Raw genomic sequence first — 19,636 nt, 5'->3', positions numbered from 1 at the left:
GTCACAGGCTGTGTCAGACTTTTATTAATGGCCCAGTTCAGCTGCCCAAACTCCAGCTAGCTGCAAGTGCATATGATGTGTGGTAACAAAGCCTTTTCATCCTGCTCATGGTCACTTCCCTTTTTAGGAACTTGAAATGAAATACTGTGTTTATCCTGTATATCCTAAGAATGCACGTCAGCTGCAAGCCCTGAAATAGACACGGTTTGCTGCCCTAAATATTTGATTCTTGAGTCAAGTTATTGTAATTGCTAGACATCCTTCTTTAAATATAGAAGGACAGTGGAGCTGCACATTTGAAATAAACATCGTGCTCACATATAACACAGTTTTGATTTGATTTTTTAAAAACAATTTCCTCAGGTTTGGTGAGTGCAATAAATGATGAGACATTTAATTCATCCAAAATCCTACAGCTTTAAGGAGACATGATTAAGAGGTCTGTGGGTTATGAGAGGGTATTTCTAGCAGTTTAAAGAATGCAGTTACTACAAGACAGAAACTTCAACACACCCTTTTGTAAAACCATTGTTAATCTGCCATTGCCCCAACTCTACGGCTGCTGTTTCACTGATAAGTATTTTCAGATTAAAGAGTGAAAGCAAATACATTGACCACAGACAAAAACACATATTAGGGGACCTAACTGCCTTTGAACTGTTTGATAGCTTATCTCCTACCACCAGGGCATTAAGCTAAAGTTGCAAGGCTGCCTGATACCTGCAGAAATAGCCCTGGGACAAAAATACGTTCAAGTATTCCTGCCTAGTACATGCTAAAGTTAGAGAACAAAATAAAGGACTGAAGGCTCCTGTGTGTTTATGGCATGCGAGATGCCCATCACTCAGCCTTCTTACCCTCATGTCAGATTTGATCTACTTTTAGACACTGAAATTGAGATTCCAATCTTAAATTTGAAAGCAGTTTGGTAGAGTTTGGGATAGGTAGGTTCATTGAATTTAAACTTCATGGGAGGAGGCATAAATATGGTTTGTTTATTTGAACGAGCCATAGAAAAAGGAGTTGTCTAATGGTTGTTTAGAAAGTAATAGTCAAGGCTTTAAAATACATAGCATTGTATAAATTCCTTAATATATAATAAATATATTTAAATATTAAATATATAATATGTATTAAAATATTAAATATCTATATATATGCTTAATACTTTAATGTATTATATTTTATAACTTCCTCTAAGAAATTTATTTATAAAATATTATGTATTTAAGTATTAAATATATAGTATATATTAAAAATTTTGTAAAATACACTAACATCTATGTATATATACATATACACACACCTACACACATCAAGATAAAAAGAAAGAGAGAATGCACTCACCTGGGACCAGCTTGACAAAGCTTGATGAGTTCTATCAATTTATGTCCAATACTCCTCTTTTTTCCATCATCAATTTATGTAGTTAACAAGTATTTATTGACACTTACTACTTATCTAGTGCTGTGCAAGTTGCTGAAAATATGAAGCAGATTAAGACAGGCATTTTCTGCCAAGTTTGCACAAACAAAAGCAAAGAAGACTGAACTTTCTTGAGAGGACTGATTATGAAAGTAAACAGAGGGACCCAAATGCTCCAAGAATGGGCACCATCCCCTGACTGAGTGGGGTAGAAAGGAGAGCACCAGAGGCTGCTTCCTGAGAGGGTATTTGTGCTTGTTTCTCATGGCATTTGCTATCCCTTGTTGTTTGGATATAACAAAGACAGAACCACGCTTCTTTGTTCATGGCTTACTATCAACAAGTGTATGTGGAAGGACCCGGTGCTATTTTTGTTTGTTAATGTATTTGTTTATTTACTTTTGATTCCCCTTTCTCACCATTTCTCACTCCCAATTCTCCTATCCCCATTATCAGCAACAATTCTATGTTGATGTCTGTGTGTCCTTATGCACTGCGTGTGCTATCGTTTTATAGGCAGGCATCTTAATTCCTGCAAGTGGCATTGTTTTTTATATGCCATTATGTTCCTTTTTCACCACGCACTATGTTGTTAATGTCCATCCATCAGCCACATATTCGTTACTTCCAATTGCTGTATAACAGTCCACCTCTGTCTATGCACCAGAATAATGAGGGGTGCAGAGGTGTTCTCCAACTCTATCTCTGTGCACAATGTCCTTGTGAGGTCTACTGATAGGCATTTAAGAATTTTGCTGTCTTTTACTAAAAACAAAGTATTCAGTGTTTCTAGCATGTGCCTAGTAGGTAACACAAAGATGTAAAGCCCACAGTTCTTTTTCTCTAGAAGGTAATTGTATAGCTGGAGTGGGAAGGAGGATGTATGATCTGTAAATAAGTTACTCTTATAAAAAGAGACAAGGGCTAGATCAACAATTCCAAAATGCAGGAGAAGGTAACTGGCATTTTTCAAGCATCTGCTATAGGCTGGGCTTTTTGCTGAGAATTTCCCAAGCACTGGAAAATTTCTCTGGTAAGCATAAAAGGAGGGAGACTTATGAGGGCAAAACCTAAGAAATCTACTTGGAAAATACAAGATTTATTCCAGGAAAGTAGAGCTTCTTCAAGCATAGATGAGAGCAGGAAGAACATTACGGCCAGAGCAAACCTAAAGAATAAAGGACGAGTGCTCAGAACATGTGGGGCATTGGTAGGGGAGCAAGACTTAGGTACATTTGAGGAATTCATAGATGGTATAAGAAATGGCGGGCATTCCTTAGAAATTCATAGCATGTGAATGTAATAATATTTTAAATTATGAATAGAGGTGGTTTCCTGGTATCTAATCCTCTCAACTAATATGTGCCATGTAATATTCTAAAATCAGTGTGATTACAGAGATGAACCAAAGAGACTTGGTCAACAACCTAATGGAATCTAAATTCTAGTGGGTAAAAGCAGATGATAAATAAGACAGAGCAGATGAATAAATAAGCAAACCAAACACGAAAATATAATAATATGTGCTAGTTCATAGGCCACTATATGAATTAAAAACAACTGTCTCCTCTAAGAGGACAAAACAGAGAAGAAAAATACCACTCCCACTATGATGAAAGGCTTGTCTACTCAATACTGCCTCTTACTAATACAAAGAAGATGTTCCTCTAGAGCTCAGGAGGAATCTGTGAGTCAGATTTCAACCCACACTCATCCTCCCAGCCTGCAGCCATTGGCAGTGCCCAAACCAAGCAGCCCTGGACATGGACACAAGACAGGGCCATGTGTTAAAGAAGGAAAAGAGGTAGAGGGCAGGTATGTCAGTCAGTACGATCTGGGATTGCCTTGCAGAAATGGTGATATTTGTCCTGAGATGTCAAAGAAGAGAAGCAACCTTTTATGCAGCATTAAGGGAATGTCACTCCGGACAGAGGAAGCAACAAGGTCAAAGGCTCCAACACAAGTGCTGATACAGTTGTCCCCAGACCAGAAGGGCCAGTGACTGACACAAGAGCAGAAGGCGATACCGAGATAATAGGGGCCCAACTACAGAAGCCATGCTGTGGTGTTTGGAGTTTAAGATTTTACTTTAAACGGTATTTGTATGCTGTGTATTTATTATTGTAGTTGAAGCTAGATGGAGGAATTAAATTGAAGAATGGGTTTACAAGAATCTTCAGACTATCTTGGCTTCTACATAAGATAAAAATAAATACATTCAGGTTATAAAGCTCTCATTTATGGAATCAAGATTCTAGAATGCTATAACTGAAGGGGAACTCATATATTATTTAGTTCAAACTTTTTTCTTATTTAAATGAAAAAATGATATCCTATGTAGATATATTAATGTATACATATATAGATCAGTACATATTGATTTACATACATATATTAATATCTAGATATACTGATATCTCTCTCCATCCCATGTAGATATATTGAAAAGTACCAAGTTCAAAAGTTAAAGAACACAACAAATGCAATTACTTAATCTGTCTATACCTGAACTTATTATGCATATTTGCAAACCTCCATTCTACCAGGGAGTGGACATTTAATCTAAGTCTATTCAGTGGCTCTCCTACCCTTATCCTAGTGCTCTTTCTAAATTATCAGGCACATACACTGCTCTAAGCCACTGATAGTACTGGAAAGAGCTAATATATCCCATCTTCATTGTTCCTTCAGTTCATTCAGGCAGCTACAGCAAAATGCCTTAGAATGCATCATTTACCACCTGAGTCCCCAAAGTCCATTCATATGCCTTTGGATCATCCTCATAGCTTAGCTACTACCTGTAAGTGAGAACATACAATGTTTGGTTTTCCATTCCTGAGTTACTTCACTTAGATTAACAGTCTCCAGTCTCATCCAGGTTGCTGTGAATGCCATTAATTCATTCCTTTTTATGGCTGAGTAGTATTCCGTCATATATAAATACCACAGTTTATTTACCCACTCGTTGATTGATGGGCATTTGGGTTGGTTCCACATTTTTACAATTGCGAACTATGCTGCTACAAACATGCATGTGCAAGTATCTTTTTTGTGTAATGATTTCTTTTCCTCTGGGTAGATACCCAGTAGTGGAATTGCTGGATCAAATAGTAGTTCTACTTTTAGTTCTTTAAGGAATCTACCACTATTTTTCATAGTGGGTTGTACTAGTTTACATTCCCACCAGCAGTGTAGAAGTGTTTCCTGTTCACTGCATCTGTGCCAACATCTATTATTTTTTTCTTTTTGGATTATGGCCATTCTTGCAGGAGTGAGGTGATACCACATTATGATTTTGATTTGCATTTCTATGATGAGGAGGGGGTGAGGGATAAAACACTACAAATTGGGTGCAGTGTATACTGCTTAGGTGATGGGTAAACCAAAATCTCACACATCACCACCAAAGAACTTACTCACGTAACCAAATAACACCTTTTTCCCAATAGCCTATGGAAATTAAAAAATTTTTAAAACAGAATGTGTCATTTATAAACAACAGAAATTTATTGCTCACAGTTCAGGAGACTGCAAAGTCCAAAATCAAGGAACCAGCAGATTAGGTGTCTGATGAGAGTCTGTTTCTCCTAGGAGGCACCTGCTGTGTGTCCTCATGTGGCAAAAGGGAAGGGACAAGCTCCTCTGAGCTCTTTGACAAGGAAACTAATCCCATTATAAGGAACCCAATTACTTCCCAATGATCCCACTGCAGTACTATCACACGGGGGATCAGGTTTCCACAGATGAATGGGGGTGGTGGAATGCAAACATTCAGAGCGCTGCAGTTGTCATTAGCCCTTGCCCTCTCTCCATACTGGCATAAGTGACAATGTGCTTGTTCTTACCTGGTGAGACCCCTGTTGTCTGCCAACTCTTGGATTCTATCTGAACAACTCTTAGGCCCAGGGAAAATATTTTGTATTTTCCCATGTCACTTCGGGCAAGTAGATTTTATAAAACTGACCTGGAGCTTTCTGCCTCAATAAACCCGTCTGATATTCCTTCTCTGAGCACCTCACTCACCGGGAAAATCAAGGCCTTGCCCTCTTTTTGGTCTTTGGCACTGACTCTCTTCTACTCTTAGTTACTCAGTTCTTCTCAAAGACGCTTCATCTACTCCTCTCCTGGGAACCCCCAGCTTCTCTGCCTTCACCCTTCTTCTGTTCCTTCCTATCTTTCCAGGCTAGACAATCTTTAGCTAATAATTGACCGCAAGGATGATGAATTGTATCTGACCAGCTGTATACCATTCTGAATCTTTTCTTTTGTCCCTAGGTCACCTAGATCTGTCACTTTTTCTCTCTGCATTGTGCTGGAATAGAATTGGCTTCCTAGATGCAGGAGGTCAATAGGCTAATAGGACATATTCCTGAAAAAGGAAAAGGACCACAATAGTTAGTAACATAACAAAATATTCCCGCCACATATGACTTATCAAAATAAAACGATGTCATTTAAAGACATAAACTATGTGTTGTTTAACCATGTTGCAACTCAGTGTAACCTAATCAATATTAAATGTTTTGTAATTATTTTTCTTAAATATAAGTTGCTCCCCTCAAATGCATATACACATTAGTAAATGATCTATTGAGTCATGTATATTTATCTTTCTAGAAATAGATATAAATGTATCTCACACACTCACACACAAAACAACCCACATACAAACCAATGTAGCTAAGGCCCTAGGATACATCATGAATGTTAACCTAAAATAAATGCCTGAAAGGAGCCCTTTTGTAGGAGGCATTCTTCTGGTTCTCCAAAGACCGTACATGGCTGAATTCTTTATTTGGCAAACATTTCAGCTATGTGTCAAACCATGAGAATCGAGCCAGAAAGTGCATAGCAACCCTGCCCAGGCAGGAAGACTCCTGCCTCTGCAGACTTTTGAGAAGCACAGGGGCAAGACCTGCTTTATCCAAGAGATCAAGCAGCCACGGAACTCAGCCAAGAGCCCACCCCCTGGCTCCACACAGACAGGGAGGCAATCCCGAGTTGTGCATTTTGAAGGAGCGTGGTCTTTGGTCCCACATGGCTTGAGCAACAACGCTGCATCACTGTGGAGACCAGCCTACAGCCTTGATCCACTACAGATCCTAAATAGCAGAATTGCCTGGCCAGAAAATGCATCTTGTGATCACCTAAGCAGAAGGCATTGTGGTACCCAGCCAGCCAACATCAGAGTAAACCCAGGGCTCAGCCAACTACTGAACTCACAACAAGCACTATGAACTGGTTGCTCACTAGCTGGCCCTTCCAGAGCCACAGTTTGGACGGGGAGGAATACTCTATCACTGCCAAAGAACACCTGTAAAGACCTGAACTTAACCAATTTGTGACATGGAAAGCCGCAAAAGGACTTTGACTAGGAGAATGAAAATGTATTTGGATTCTGGAAGTTAAATCTAATACCAAAATGAGAATATTTTGCACACTTGGTGGGCTTTTAAAAAAGATATATATATATTTATTTGAGGACACATAATACAAAAGAGAATGTACTTTATTTCCAAATGTTCTTTAATCCATTCTTTTTATCTACAGAGTAAGGAATTGATAATGAGGAAGACAAGATGACAGCATGGCGTGGTGTGTTTTGACATTGAAAACTTTATTTTAAATTTACTGTCAGACTCTAGAAAAAGTGTTTTGAGTGGTCGTAAGGAACAGTAAATTTTCAATTTTTAAATAACTTGTGGATTTCATTTTTGGAAATAGCAATAGTCATTAGATTCTTAATAGGCTTTATTAATATGGTAAGTCACTATGCCATCTTATAGACTGTCTACTATGTGACTAGCACCTTATTTTGTTATGTTTGTATTATACTAATAATTTTTTGTCACTTTTCTTCCCATTTCACAGATGAAAAACTAAGTCCTAGTTATTTCTCCAGTGAAACACAATCAGGAAAGGATAGAGATCAGGTATTTCAAATACCAAGTCCATTTCTCTTTCCATTAAGCTAAGTTGAATTACTAAGCTAGAGACAAATGGGAAGTTACTGTCTGTGATGTTATAGTGAAGCTGTTTTTGTTCACCAATATCCAAATCTAGACAGAAACCATGAAATTAGAAGATGTCAGTAAAATTGTTTGTTTCATGAATCAATTACATTGAATCAAGTGTTACATATCAGATATTATCTCCGGCATAATTTCTCCACATCCCCGGAGAAACTCATTTGTTTCGAGATGTTTTTCTTTATTAAAACTATAGTCCATGCATATTATATCACAAATCAATCTTAGTATGTGTGTTAATATTCTCCATCGAACACTAATTCATCTTTCAAAACTCATACCATTTATTATCTGTTTGAGACTTTCCTGACCTATCAAGTTAACATTGATGACTCCCTCTTTGTACTTCCATTGTTCTCTTTAGAAAAGCCTATGACTGCAACTCTCATGGATGTTTGAACACATTTGTTTTGAGATTTGTTTCCTCATCTGACTCAGAGGTACTTGAAGAAGGTAAATTTATCTTTTCATCTCTATTTTCTCACATTTAGCATAGCAAGATACACAGGAAAAGTACTCAAGTATTTTTTAAATACGTTTTTTTTCTTCAAAGCCCAAATACTTCCGAGGAATTAAATACAAATTTCAATCTAATTATCATTTGTTTCAAAATAGCATCATTTTGCTAGTCTTTTTATTATTAGACTGAATTAAAATTGGATTCAAAAATTAAACCGTGTGTACTGAGTATATATGTTGTGCTAGGCACAACACTTTGTGCTGATTTTAGTATAGCAAATTGAGACTATTTCATCTTTACCCAGTCAATCTTTTGATTTGTGACAAGTGTGTATGTATGCGCAGATTTGTGTAGGAAACTGAGGTGGTCTGTGGGCTGAAGAACTGCATGTTGGCCAACTTGTTCCTGATCTTTCTCTCTTGCCCCTCTTTGCCTTGACACAAACACCTGGAAATCCCTCAGGTCAGCCTTGCTGAGCCGAAGATGTGGCACCACCTGTGGAGTGGAGGACATGTTCATCTTGTTAATCAAACTTGTTTATGACTTTGATATGTAGCCAGTCATTGAATTTCCTTCCTTTACATTCATGGTTCTGCTCCCTGATCTCACTATGATAACGTTGGGCACAGCCTTCCTTAATACACACAGAATGGGGCTCTTGAGCCCAATAAGTGTCTGAACAGACTGGATCTACCAGGGCAGAATTCTAGGGACCGAACTTTCTGTGACATAGAGATGGCTCTTCTTTTTTTTTGAGGGTCTCATTCTGTCACCCAGGCTGGAGTGCAGTGGCGCAGTCTTGACTCATCGCAACCTCTGGCTCTTGGGTTCAAGCCATTCTCCTGCCTCAGCCACCTGAATAGCTGGGATTACAGATGCGCACCATCCCCCAACTCTGGATAACTTTGTGTGTATGTGTGTGTGTGTGTGTGTATGTGTGTGTGTATTTTCAGTAGAGACGGTGTTTCACCATGTTGGTCAGGCTGGTCTCAAACTCCTGACCTCAGGTGATCCGCCCATTTTGGCCTCCTAAAGTGCTGGGATTACAGGCATGAGCCACCAGGCCTGGCCAAGATGGCTCATTTTGAAAAACATCTTATGTGCCAGCTCTTAGCCAGATGTTGTGAAGAGTAATGAATCAGGCAAGATTTCTGTCCTCTAAAGTCTGGCTGAGGAGACAGAGGCAGAGGCAGGTTCCTTCTGTTTTTCTTGGTGAATACAGTGATGAAGCTGTGCACAGGGCATTAGGGACATCAACAATGGGTTTGACCTACAAAGCCCTGGGAGAAGACGCCTGGTGAAATGGAGGCCTGAGCTTAGTACTGAGAGTTAAGAAAAAAAAAAAAAAAAAAAAAGCTATCCTTATGAAAAAGGGCAGATGGAGGTGGTATGGGGAAAGTCTGATAAACTAAATATGTGAGACAAAGAAAAGAATAGGAAGCCATATAATGTATGTCCTCAGAACCACAGTTTATGCTGATAGTATGAGTCAGCATTCTCTTCATTATGCTGTAGTAACAAACAACCCCAAGACCAACAAATGTTTACGGCTTCGCTTACATTTTATATCAGCTGCAGTCACTGAGTGCTGACTGTAGCAGCTGTGACAGTTTCCTGCATCTTCTTTATGCTGGGATCTGGGTTAAAGAAGCAGCTTCTTCCTGGAACATGTTATTCTTACGGCACTGATTCTTACAGCTGCTTTCTCTCATCATCTATTAGCCAGATTATGTCACCTGACCAAGCCTGACATTAAGCACAAGGAAAAGAATTCTCTTCCAATAGGAATCTCGTGGCAAAGGAAAGGGATACCCATTCATCTTAAAGGAAAGGCAGGAAATTCCTGGGAAGAGCAACTATTAAAAGGAGGTGATTTTCCTACAAAGAATGCATGTCTCCGCGAGCAAAGGTAAGGGCAAAACCACCATTTTGGTGGCTCCTGGGGCCCTGTATGACTCAATCAGGCTGCTATAACAAAATCAAACAAATAAAAAAAAAATAGACTGTGCAGCTCTAAACAACAGAAATTTATCTTCACATAGTTCTGAAGGATGAAAAGTCCATGATAAATTTTCATCTGATTGCATTTCTGGTGAGGTCTCTCTTCCCGGTTTGCAGACAGTCACCTTCTCACTGTGTCCTCACATGGCTTTTCCTTGGTGTGTGCATGGAGAGAGAGGGAGAGAGAAAGCTCTGTGGTGTCTCCTCTTAGGAGAACACTAATCCTTATCAGATCAGGGCCACACTTTTATGACCTCATTTAACTTCATTGATTTCCTTACAGGCCTTGTCTCCAAACACAGCCCCACTGGGGGTTAAGACTTCAACATATGAATTTGGGAGGGACACAAATATTCAGTCTACCACAGACCCACTTTTTGAAAATTATATCAAGTACCTCTAGCTGTGGATGGCTGTCATAGCTGAGAGTAAATAGGCCCTTCCTCCTGTTACCCGCTCAAGCACATTGAAGACACGGAGACAGGCTCTTGACTGCTGAGGGGGGCCTCCAGGTCAGAGTTCATACATTCATCATGCAGAACCACTTGAACTTCCTTGTCATTTTCAAGCATTTCATTTTTGCTCATATTGTTCCAACTTTCCAAAACGTCCTTTCCATTCTTTCAACTCATCAATTCTCATTTATTTTGCTATTTTTGTTTGTGTTTTAACATTAAAGAAATTATAAAACTCAGTCCAATTTCTCCTATAATATTTTACACCCAACTTTCATTAACTACTATGTTCTATCTGCAATGTTCTTGTGGTCACTTTCCTGATTATTTGGTGATTTTTTTAATGTACTTGGTTATCTATCTCTCTTTCTTAAATATAAAACAAAGCCATCCCTGTATCTCACCTCCAGCCTAGAAACTCAGTAGGTCAATGAAAAAGAAAAAAATAAAAGAAAGAATGAATACATGAATAACACAATTGAGAGTATATCATACCTTTCTTTGGTGAAGTGCACATGCCTCATTTTGCCATCACATCTTTTTTTGAAAAATTGAAAACTGTCATTAGTGGAATTTGAGGCATGACTTGGAGGAAAGAAGAATGGGGAGAGGGTGAAAAGGAAGAGAATATTCCAAAACGCCTGAAATCCCATCGTGTGACTTACTCATTACTGTCAACTCAATCCAAGGCTGCTGACCCCCTGAGCCTCCACCCGGTGTGCTGTCTCTGGGCCATCAAAGGACTCTGTGCAGCTGGGAATCTAATTAGCCAGACTAGAGGACCAGGGGAAGACAGCGGCAGGCTCACTTCAGCTCGTTAAAAGCTCCAGTCTCCTGCTTGGGAAATTGCTCTCCCGTTTTACCAGTGCTGTTTGCATTTTGCAGCTCCCAGGGGACAGAGGGCAGTGCTGGTTGAATTCCTGGCTAAGCCAATTGGCCCAGAGCCTCCATAAAACCTCGGCACCAGTCTTCCTGACTTGGGGCTTTCCTCATTAAACATGGAGACAGGAGCCTGCTGTTTGGCTTTCAGAGGCTGAGGTGAGGCAGACTGGTCTCCTCTTCCCTGAGGGTTCAGGGCTGATAGAGAGCTTGGAAGAAGATGGAAGTGAGGGCAGTGGTGGTAGACATTGGGCACTGCTGGGGAAAGGGAGGGAGGTAGCAATGAAAATAAATATGTGCAAATGAAAACTCTGGTTTCCAAAAACATAAGCCTCCTTTGTAATAGCGGATAGTTCCCTGCTTAGAAAACCTCACCTTAGAAAATCTACCACCCACCTTGAACTTGAACCTGAACCGAGCCTTACATTTGACCTTTTAATCATTTTGTTGATGGTCTATGAAATACTTGAAGAGTCTTCTTGCTTTTTAATAGTAATTGCAAGGCCATGTAGTTTGCCGAGAGACAGGAAGGGATATGGTACCATGGTTATAATATCATTTCAACAAGTAGAAGATGGTTTCTAGCATCCTCTAACAGTCACCAGAGGGAACTTTCTAAAGCTGATGCAGCCTCTCCTCTGTGTGGAACCCTCCAGCAGAGCTGTGCTTTACTCCAGGAGCACATGCCTTCACTTAGAGTCCAAGACCCTCTGAGAGCAGGTGGTCCACGCGGCTCCATCCACCTCTGCTTCGCCATTCAGCCTTTAGCACGGCTTGCTGCCCAGGAAAGTGGGCCTCCCCAAATCATCGCCTTTATGGGACTCAATGACCCTGAAAGAGAATGTATAGGATTTATGGGGAAAAAACATATAAGTTCAGCGAGAAGCTGAGTATAGAACATAGAGAACCAGAAAATAGCCTGTCAGCACTACCACAGATTCAGATAATATCTGATGTGCATGCTATTTTGATGGGAAAAATCTGAAAGAAAAACAAAGGTGTACTTCACATCGCAGGCAATGAACTATGAAATAGGAACAACAATATGAGACGGTGAAATAGCCTTAACTTGACTCAGGAGAGAAGAGATTAGAGCAAAAGGGACCAGGAAGAATATAAGCCCCTCCCATCCCAAGCACTCAGTAATCTTTTCCATTCTACTGGACTTCTATTTCATTTGAAACCCTAAAACCAGGGAAGCTCAACTGAGAAGTGGGCCCAAGTCACTCAGTTCTCAAGTAGCAGGACTAGAGGAACCTCTCCTGAGTCAGCCACTCGTCCTTCCTGGTCACAAGATCACTCGCCACATCGCTGTGCCAATTGGTGGGCACAGGCTCATTGCACAGCTGTCTGGCATGTAGTGTACTTACAGAGTACTCTAGAGAGAGTTAGAGATTACGGGTTCTGTATCCAGACAAACATGGCTCTCAGCACCAGCTCCACCCCTAGTGAATGACATCACCTGAGGCAGGCTCCTTCCACTCTCCGAATTGCAGTTTTTCAAATTTAAGATATGGCAACCACACCTCTCTTGATGGGTGGCTGAAGGATTGGAAATTATAGATGGAAAGTGATTCACGTAATTCCTAGCTCACGATAAATGCTAAATCATGGGGGGCTAGAGTTATATGCGCTGGATGCATAAATTAACGAACAAACTAATAAGGAGGTAGTCCCTGAGGTCTCTTCCAACTCTTAACTGTCTCTACTCAGTATCATGACACCCTTGGAATATTTAAAAGCAAGTCTTTAAAATATGCCTGAATGTCCCAGGGAACTCAACATCTTGTCAGAAGGTGAACAAAATGATGTTGAATATGACTTTTCCCTCTCTAAATTCTAGATGCTGTGATTGATTACCAATTTCCCACTCCCTGGGATTTCAGTTGCTGCTATAATCTGGGATGAAATCACACTGCATGTGAGACGAGCACAATTAAAAGTCTTCTGAGAGCCCTGGTAGGTAGCTTTCTGAGAGTTATTGTATAAGAGTAGATCTGCATAAGAACCCCTGCTTTGCCCTAAATTGTGGCTCTTCCAGTGCTTTTGTACTTAGTGTATTTTAAACACAGATAATTTTGCTGCCAACACCTGTTATATGCTAGCATATAAAATAAGAAAAAAGATACACATGTATATTTTTTCTGCCTCTAAAAATAATAATAGCTATCACTTACTGAGCACTATTATATCCCACATATTTTGTTAAATGTTTTATATGTAGTATCTCTGATTCTTATTCTAGCCTTGTTAGGTGAGAGAAGTTAGGTAATTTCTCACTGTTACTCAGTGAGCACCTTTTAGGGTCAAAATTCAAACCCAGTTGCTTCTGGCTTCAAAGGCCCAATGTTTTCTACTACACTATACTATTCCACAAATCTATCAAAATGATAACAATGAGGTGGTTATATAGGAGAAGACAACGTAAGGTGGCATCCCAACTCCAAATCTGAGAATCCCAATTCCAAACCTGAGCCACAGCATTTGACCTGGCTAGTGGTTCCCGCATGAAACTAGGCACCAACATTTTGTTGCTACTGCTATTCATTTCCTTAATGTACCTTGACTTCTGCCTTAGCCCTCCTGAATCAGAATCTCCAGGGACTGATCCTTAAAATCTGCATTTCTATGTAGCTTCCAATGCGGTTCTGGTGAAATCAATCCAGAGAAAGACATAAACACCACTGTTTGGCTAAAAGCCATACTACACCTTTAAGTTTGGGCAGTTCTTTTCTTCTCTTACATTTATGATTCTTTTGTTTTCATCTTAAAAAAATATATTTTAATATGGAGGAGTAAAAGCAAAGACAAAAAAAGAAAAAAACAGCTCATTAGCTCCCTTCCAAGATGTATTACCGTTGACATCTACTGATATATTTTAAAAGTCATGTGTGTGTGTATGTGTGTGTGTGTGTGTGTGTGTTTAGAGAGAGACAGAGAGAAAGAGAGAGAGAGAGAACAGAAAGTGCTATATGAAAAGTAAGGTCTTTCCATATCCACTCTTTGCTCTTCTCAAAGGCTACCACCATAAAAGTTACATATGCTATACACATATAGCTTCTTTTTCATTTTCACAACAAATTCTTACTACGCATTCTACATCTTGCTTTTTTTTAAGCCTAGAAGTTTTTTGGAGCTCTTTTGATATTGTTACATTGTGTTTATTTTCTATAGACAATTCACAGCATTTAAGGATATACCATAATTGATTTAAGCAGTCTAACATTGAAAAGCTCATTAATTTTTGCTTGTGTTTTTTGCTGTTTAGATTTGGCAAAAGTGTTGCTTCAAATATTCTACACTAATCTTGGTGAACATATGCAAAAATCAATGTTAGGTAAATTCCCTAACTGTGGCATCGCTAAACCAAAAGCTAAGTGCCTTTTAAAAATTGACACATGTTGTCAAATCATCACCCAAACAATAATATGTGAGACTTCCCATATTTTATACAATCACAAGCCTAAGTATCATCACATATAACTGAGACTGAGTCATGAGCCAATAAGGAAGCATGTTTCAAAGATCAGTGAGTGAACAGATGTCTGATGCCAATCTATTAACCAGTAACTGTGTAACAGCTTTCTGAACTCATACATTGAAACACTGAAAACACACACACACACACACATTTACATATGCATGTATGTATAAGCATATATGCATGTATTCACACCCCCACAAATGTGCATGTGCATACTCACATATGCATGCATACATATTCATATATCTGCATGTATGTGTGTGTACCAACACACTACTTACTTATGCATACATTGAATGTCATTAGAAACAAACATACATAAGATATAAAAAATTAAAATGTAAAAATAAAAAAGAAAGAGGAACTGGTTCCTCCAGGAAAATCTGGGAGATTCATTCTCACTCTTTATCCTTTTGTTCCTTTTGAATTGTGTACCACATACATATATTAGCTAGTCAAAGAGTAAATGAAATAAAAAGTATTCCAGAAAATTATAAACACACTTAGCCTTTGATTCAACAATCTCTCCTCTACAAACTTATTTTAAAACTAAATCAAACCAACCGCAGAGAATGAAGTACATTTAGAGTTACTCGCTGCAGCATTGCTTATGATAACGAAAGATTAGAAACCACCTTAATGTGCCTCAATATAGGACTAGTGAAATGAAGAACACACACACTAAAATGCTCTGCATCCATAACAGAGAATGACTTAGTTTATTACACAATGATATGGAATATTCTCAGAGGTATATTGTTAAGTAAACAGTGACACTTCGGCAAGTTGCAGAACAGTGGATGTGATATTTACCAGTTGTATCAAAAAGGAGACAAAAATCATGGAGGAGGGTGTGCATGTAGAACAAGTATACTGTATATATAAATATATGTGACATAAATATAATATATAGTATTATACATATATGTATATTTACACACACATATATGTGTATTTCCCTGTATTAGACTGAAACACCTCTGAAAAGACACATGAACAATAGATAATAGTAGAGAAAACAAAGGATGGCTGCACCGGGGAGCATGATCCTCAGTAGAACTCAGCTGAGATGTGATCAGGAGTCTGCTCAGACATTCTGACTGGAGGTCTAGTTTCAATTCAAAGTGACTGTGTGGAATGAAGTTCCCTTCCATCACCTACAAATTTGACATTTTCTACCAAATTTTTGTGAAGATAAATCTCCACTTCACTTTCACAGGAGGTTAGTAAGGAGTCATAAACATCCTATTGTTCTTTTTTTTTTTTTTTTTTTTTTTTTTTGAGACAGAATCTCGCTGTGTCACCCAGGCTGGAGTGCAGTTGCACAATCTCAGCTCACTGCAAGCTCCGCCTCCCGGGTTTACGCCATTCTCCTGCCTCAGCCTCCCGAGTAGCTGGGACTGCAGGCGCCCGCCACCACGCCCGGCTAATTTTTTTTTTTTTTTTTTTTTTTTTTTTGAGACGGAGTCTTGCTCTGCCACCCAGGCTGGAGTGCAGTGGCCGGCTCTCAGCTCACTGCAAGCTCCGCCTCCCGGGTTGACGCCATTCTCCTGTCTCAGCCTCCCGAGTAGCTAGGACTACAGGCGCCCGCCTCGTCGCCCGGCTGGTTTTTTGTATTTTTTAGTAGAGACGGGGTTTCACCGTATTAGCCAGGATGGTCTCGATCTCCTGACCTCGTGATCCGCCCGTCTCGGCCTCCCAAAGTGCTGGGATTACAGGTGTGAGCCACCACGCCTGGCCCATTGTTCTTAATTCACACATTTGCAGATGGCTTTTGGGATACCGGCACGCCCCACATGGTATGTGATAGAGCAGTGTGCTGCATTGCAGTTGAATTTTAATCTCCACATACTAGCACTTCTGGGAATTGGAATGCCATTTCCTAAATGAAATGGTAAACCCCTTTATGCAAATGATTCATATAACGTTTAATGCTTTAAAAAAAGAAATACATATGCTCTTGGAAATACACTTAACTTCTCAGGGCAGAAGACAAATACATAAACAACAGAGAAAAAGCCCTCTTTAAGTGAGGTCATGACAAGTAGGAAAACCTTCCTGTTCAGAGGATTTCGTGCGTGGGTCTCATATATTTATGCATGTTCTTCACAGGCCTTTTTTTACTTCCTTCAAACTCTTCTTGGCTGTGTTCCAGAGAGTTAAATTAATTTCAGTTTGAGAGATTTTTCACACGTTCATACAACTCCAGGTCTTAGACACCAAATCCAAACATACTTGTGCTTACACTTTGAACATAAACTGCCGCTTAAATTCAATCCAGTAAACATTTTATTGGCATTTATCTTTTCCTCTCTCTTTTTTTTCCTTCTCCCTTTTTTTCATGTGTTCTCCTTTCCTTGCTCAATAAAAACATATTCATTGCTATCCATGTTGTCGGAGATTTAATCAAGACCCTAAGATTATAAGAATCATTTTAAGGTATAGATCTTGCCCTCGAGGAGTCCAGACTCATGGGAAAGACAACATCACAACCTATGCTTCAGTGAAACATTGTTGTGGTGGAAGCGTGTCCTCTGCATCAATTTTCCTGATGAAAAACAAGACGAGAGCAATTATTTCTATGGAGCTAGGAAGGAAAATGATCCAGGAGGTTAGCAGTAAGGCAGAGATTCCAGCTAGCCAAATGGAAGAAAGGCCCTCCAGGCAGAGGGAATAGCATTAGGCACAGGCCGAGAGACATAAAGCGCCATGACTGTTCCAACCAGGAAACACAGAACAGAGTCAAGTGCGTCTATGCGAGAGGGAAGCAGGGAGAAGCAGGACATGATAGGCTGGAACTAGTTTTTCAAGAATTGTCTATTCCACGGCGGTAGATCTGCTAATACTGGTATTTTTGAGGTTAAGGATGTAGCCACTGCTAGGAGAAAAGTCCGATTTGGAATTCTAAGATCTGAGATGAGTTCTTAGCAGCCAAGGTGAAGACAGCTTTTAGCTCCTGATAATCCTTCCCCCAAGGCCTGCCATCACCGCTACTGCCTGCCCAACATCTGCTAACAAACAGATAGCAGCCTTCTGCTAATCTCTTCTCCAGGCACACAGGGACTGTTCTTCTCACCTCTTATCACCAGGAGCCCTATCACCTCCTGCATCAGCCCCCCTGCCAGCCTCTCCTTTCCTCCTAGCTAAACAGAATTTTCTTCCTTGGTTTTCAGACTGGGGGAAATCTTGACCCTTCTCCTAGAGTAGAAAGGCCTAGAAGTCAAGGGTTAGAAACTCTGGTGAAAACAATTCTCTAGTTGGAGCCTCTTGGCATTTGTATTAGAAACTGTGTTAATGTTTTCCCCTTCCCTCTGCTCCTCAAATTCCTGTGATGCAAAATTAGGTCATGATTATTACTTTTAGAAATTGGAAATATGCATACACGATCTAAAAAACACAAGGTAAAATATTGCTATGTACTAAAACACTCTTCTCAATGTAAACATTTCTAAACAAACAAACATGCATTGATTTCTTTTGCATTGCTTTTAATCTGTATGCTAAGGGGGTTATATATCCACCTAAGACCATGTTGGAGCCTCTAGGAATTTGCCCTAAAAAAGTAACTGGATTGCAGTCAAAGCTATGAATGCTAGGTTGTTCTGTCAATGTTACCAAAAGTAGGGAAAAATAGAAAGCATCCTAGATTCCTATCTATTGTTGAGGATAATTGAATTGATTTTCTTAAATCCACTAACACTTGTAGTTTGGGAAAATAATGACAACATAATTTCAAATGAACCAGTGGAAAACAGTAGCATGTATAATAACTATACATAGCATGGAAGGAAGAAATGTTGGAGGGAAGGGCAGCAGAATGCTAGCAGTAGTTATATCTCAGTGAAATGTTATACATGGTTTATTGTATTTTCCTTTTTGTAGGAAAGCAAATGTGATATTGGGTCACCTGCATGGAGGATCTGGGCCAGGTGTATGGCATGCAGGAGCTGGTTGGGCCTTAGCTTAACATTAAAAGTACAAACAGTAAAAACCATGGTGGCCCGTGCTGACCAGGTGCCAGCTGGGGAGCACAGAGGCGGACTCCATGGCTGACGGAGGGAAAGAGGCATGTAAGTATTCAGGACATCAATAAAAAGAGGAGAATCCATACATAGACTTACAGTCCTAAAGGGTTAAAATGGGACAGGTTTTATAAAAGAAAAATTAGTGATGCTTAAAAATCCAAATTTTAAGCTCCCAGTTTTAAGAAGCATTAATCTATTTGCTTCATGGGATTCAGACCAAAGCTTTTATTTATTTTTGCCACTTTTTGGAAAGACTCCATCCCTCCAGTTATATCTTGTTAGGCTCTTCTGGAACAGTAATACTCCCTCATGAAATAATGTTCTAACTTCATGACGACTTCCATTTCACAGTGATTTCTGCTTCATGGAGAGAAAAGATGGAAAACGTAACTTTTAAAGTGATTTTTGCATTCTTCTTTAGATACTTTGCATTGTTTAAAAAAAAGCTATAGACTTAAAAGATGAAAATTTTAGACTTTGCTATTGTTATGGGCCAAGAATTGGGTCTCACTTAAAAAAAATGAGAGAGACAATTCTGATGTGAATCTCATGTTTATTGTTTTAAAAGCTCTGTGCTAATACCAAAAGAATGTATTTCTGGTGGGAAAAGATATATTTCCATGCCTTCAGGGAATTTGACTTCTGTCCTAAAAATATATTTCCTTAGATATTATAAACAAAACACCTTAAACAATAATAAAATAAAATATGGCAAAAAATATACCACAAGCATAGCGATGTTTTACATCCTCATCATGTAAGGGCTTTAAAGCTATAAAGAAAAGCAAGAACATAGACTCCCCCTTAATAGAAAAGTGTGCAAAGAATATGAAAGGCAGTTTACAAAAGAAGTCTTGCAAGTGGCAAGCAAATATGAA

At 39.3% G+C, this 19,636-nt stretch overlaps 1 long non-coding RNA gene across 1 annotated transcript; it reads left to right on the top strand.

The window, feature by feature from the left end:
• Positions 1-7,818: 7,818 nt before the first annotated feature.
• On the top strand, positions 7,819-19,384 carry LOC115894215. Its single transcript, XR_004054239.1, has 5 exons — positions 7,819-7,907; positions 9,637-9,823; positions 13,093-13,208; positions 18,616-18,803; positions 19,110-19,384. It is a non-coding gene; the product is annotated as an uncharacterized LOC115894215 (long non-coding RNA).
• The last annotated feature ends 252 nt before the right edge of the window (positions 19,385-19,636 follow it).

Source organism: Rhinopithecus roxellana, chromosome 17 (genome assembly GCF_007565055.1).
Source record: "Rhinopithecus roxellana isolate Shanxi Qingling chromosome 17, ASM756505v1, whole genome shotgun sequence".
NCBI lineage: Eukaryota > Metazoa > Chordata > Mammalia > Primates > Cercopithecidae > Rhinopithecus > Rhinopithecus roxellana.
This window is presented reverse-complemented; position numbering and strand designations above follow the sequence as displayed.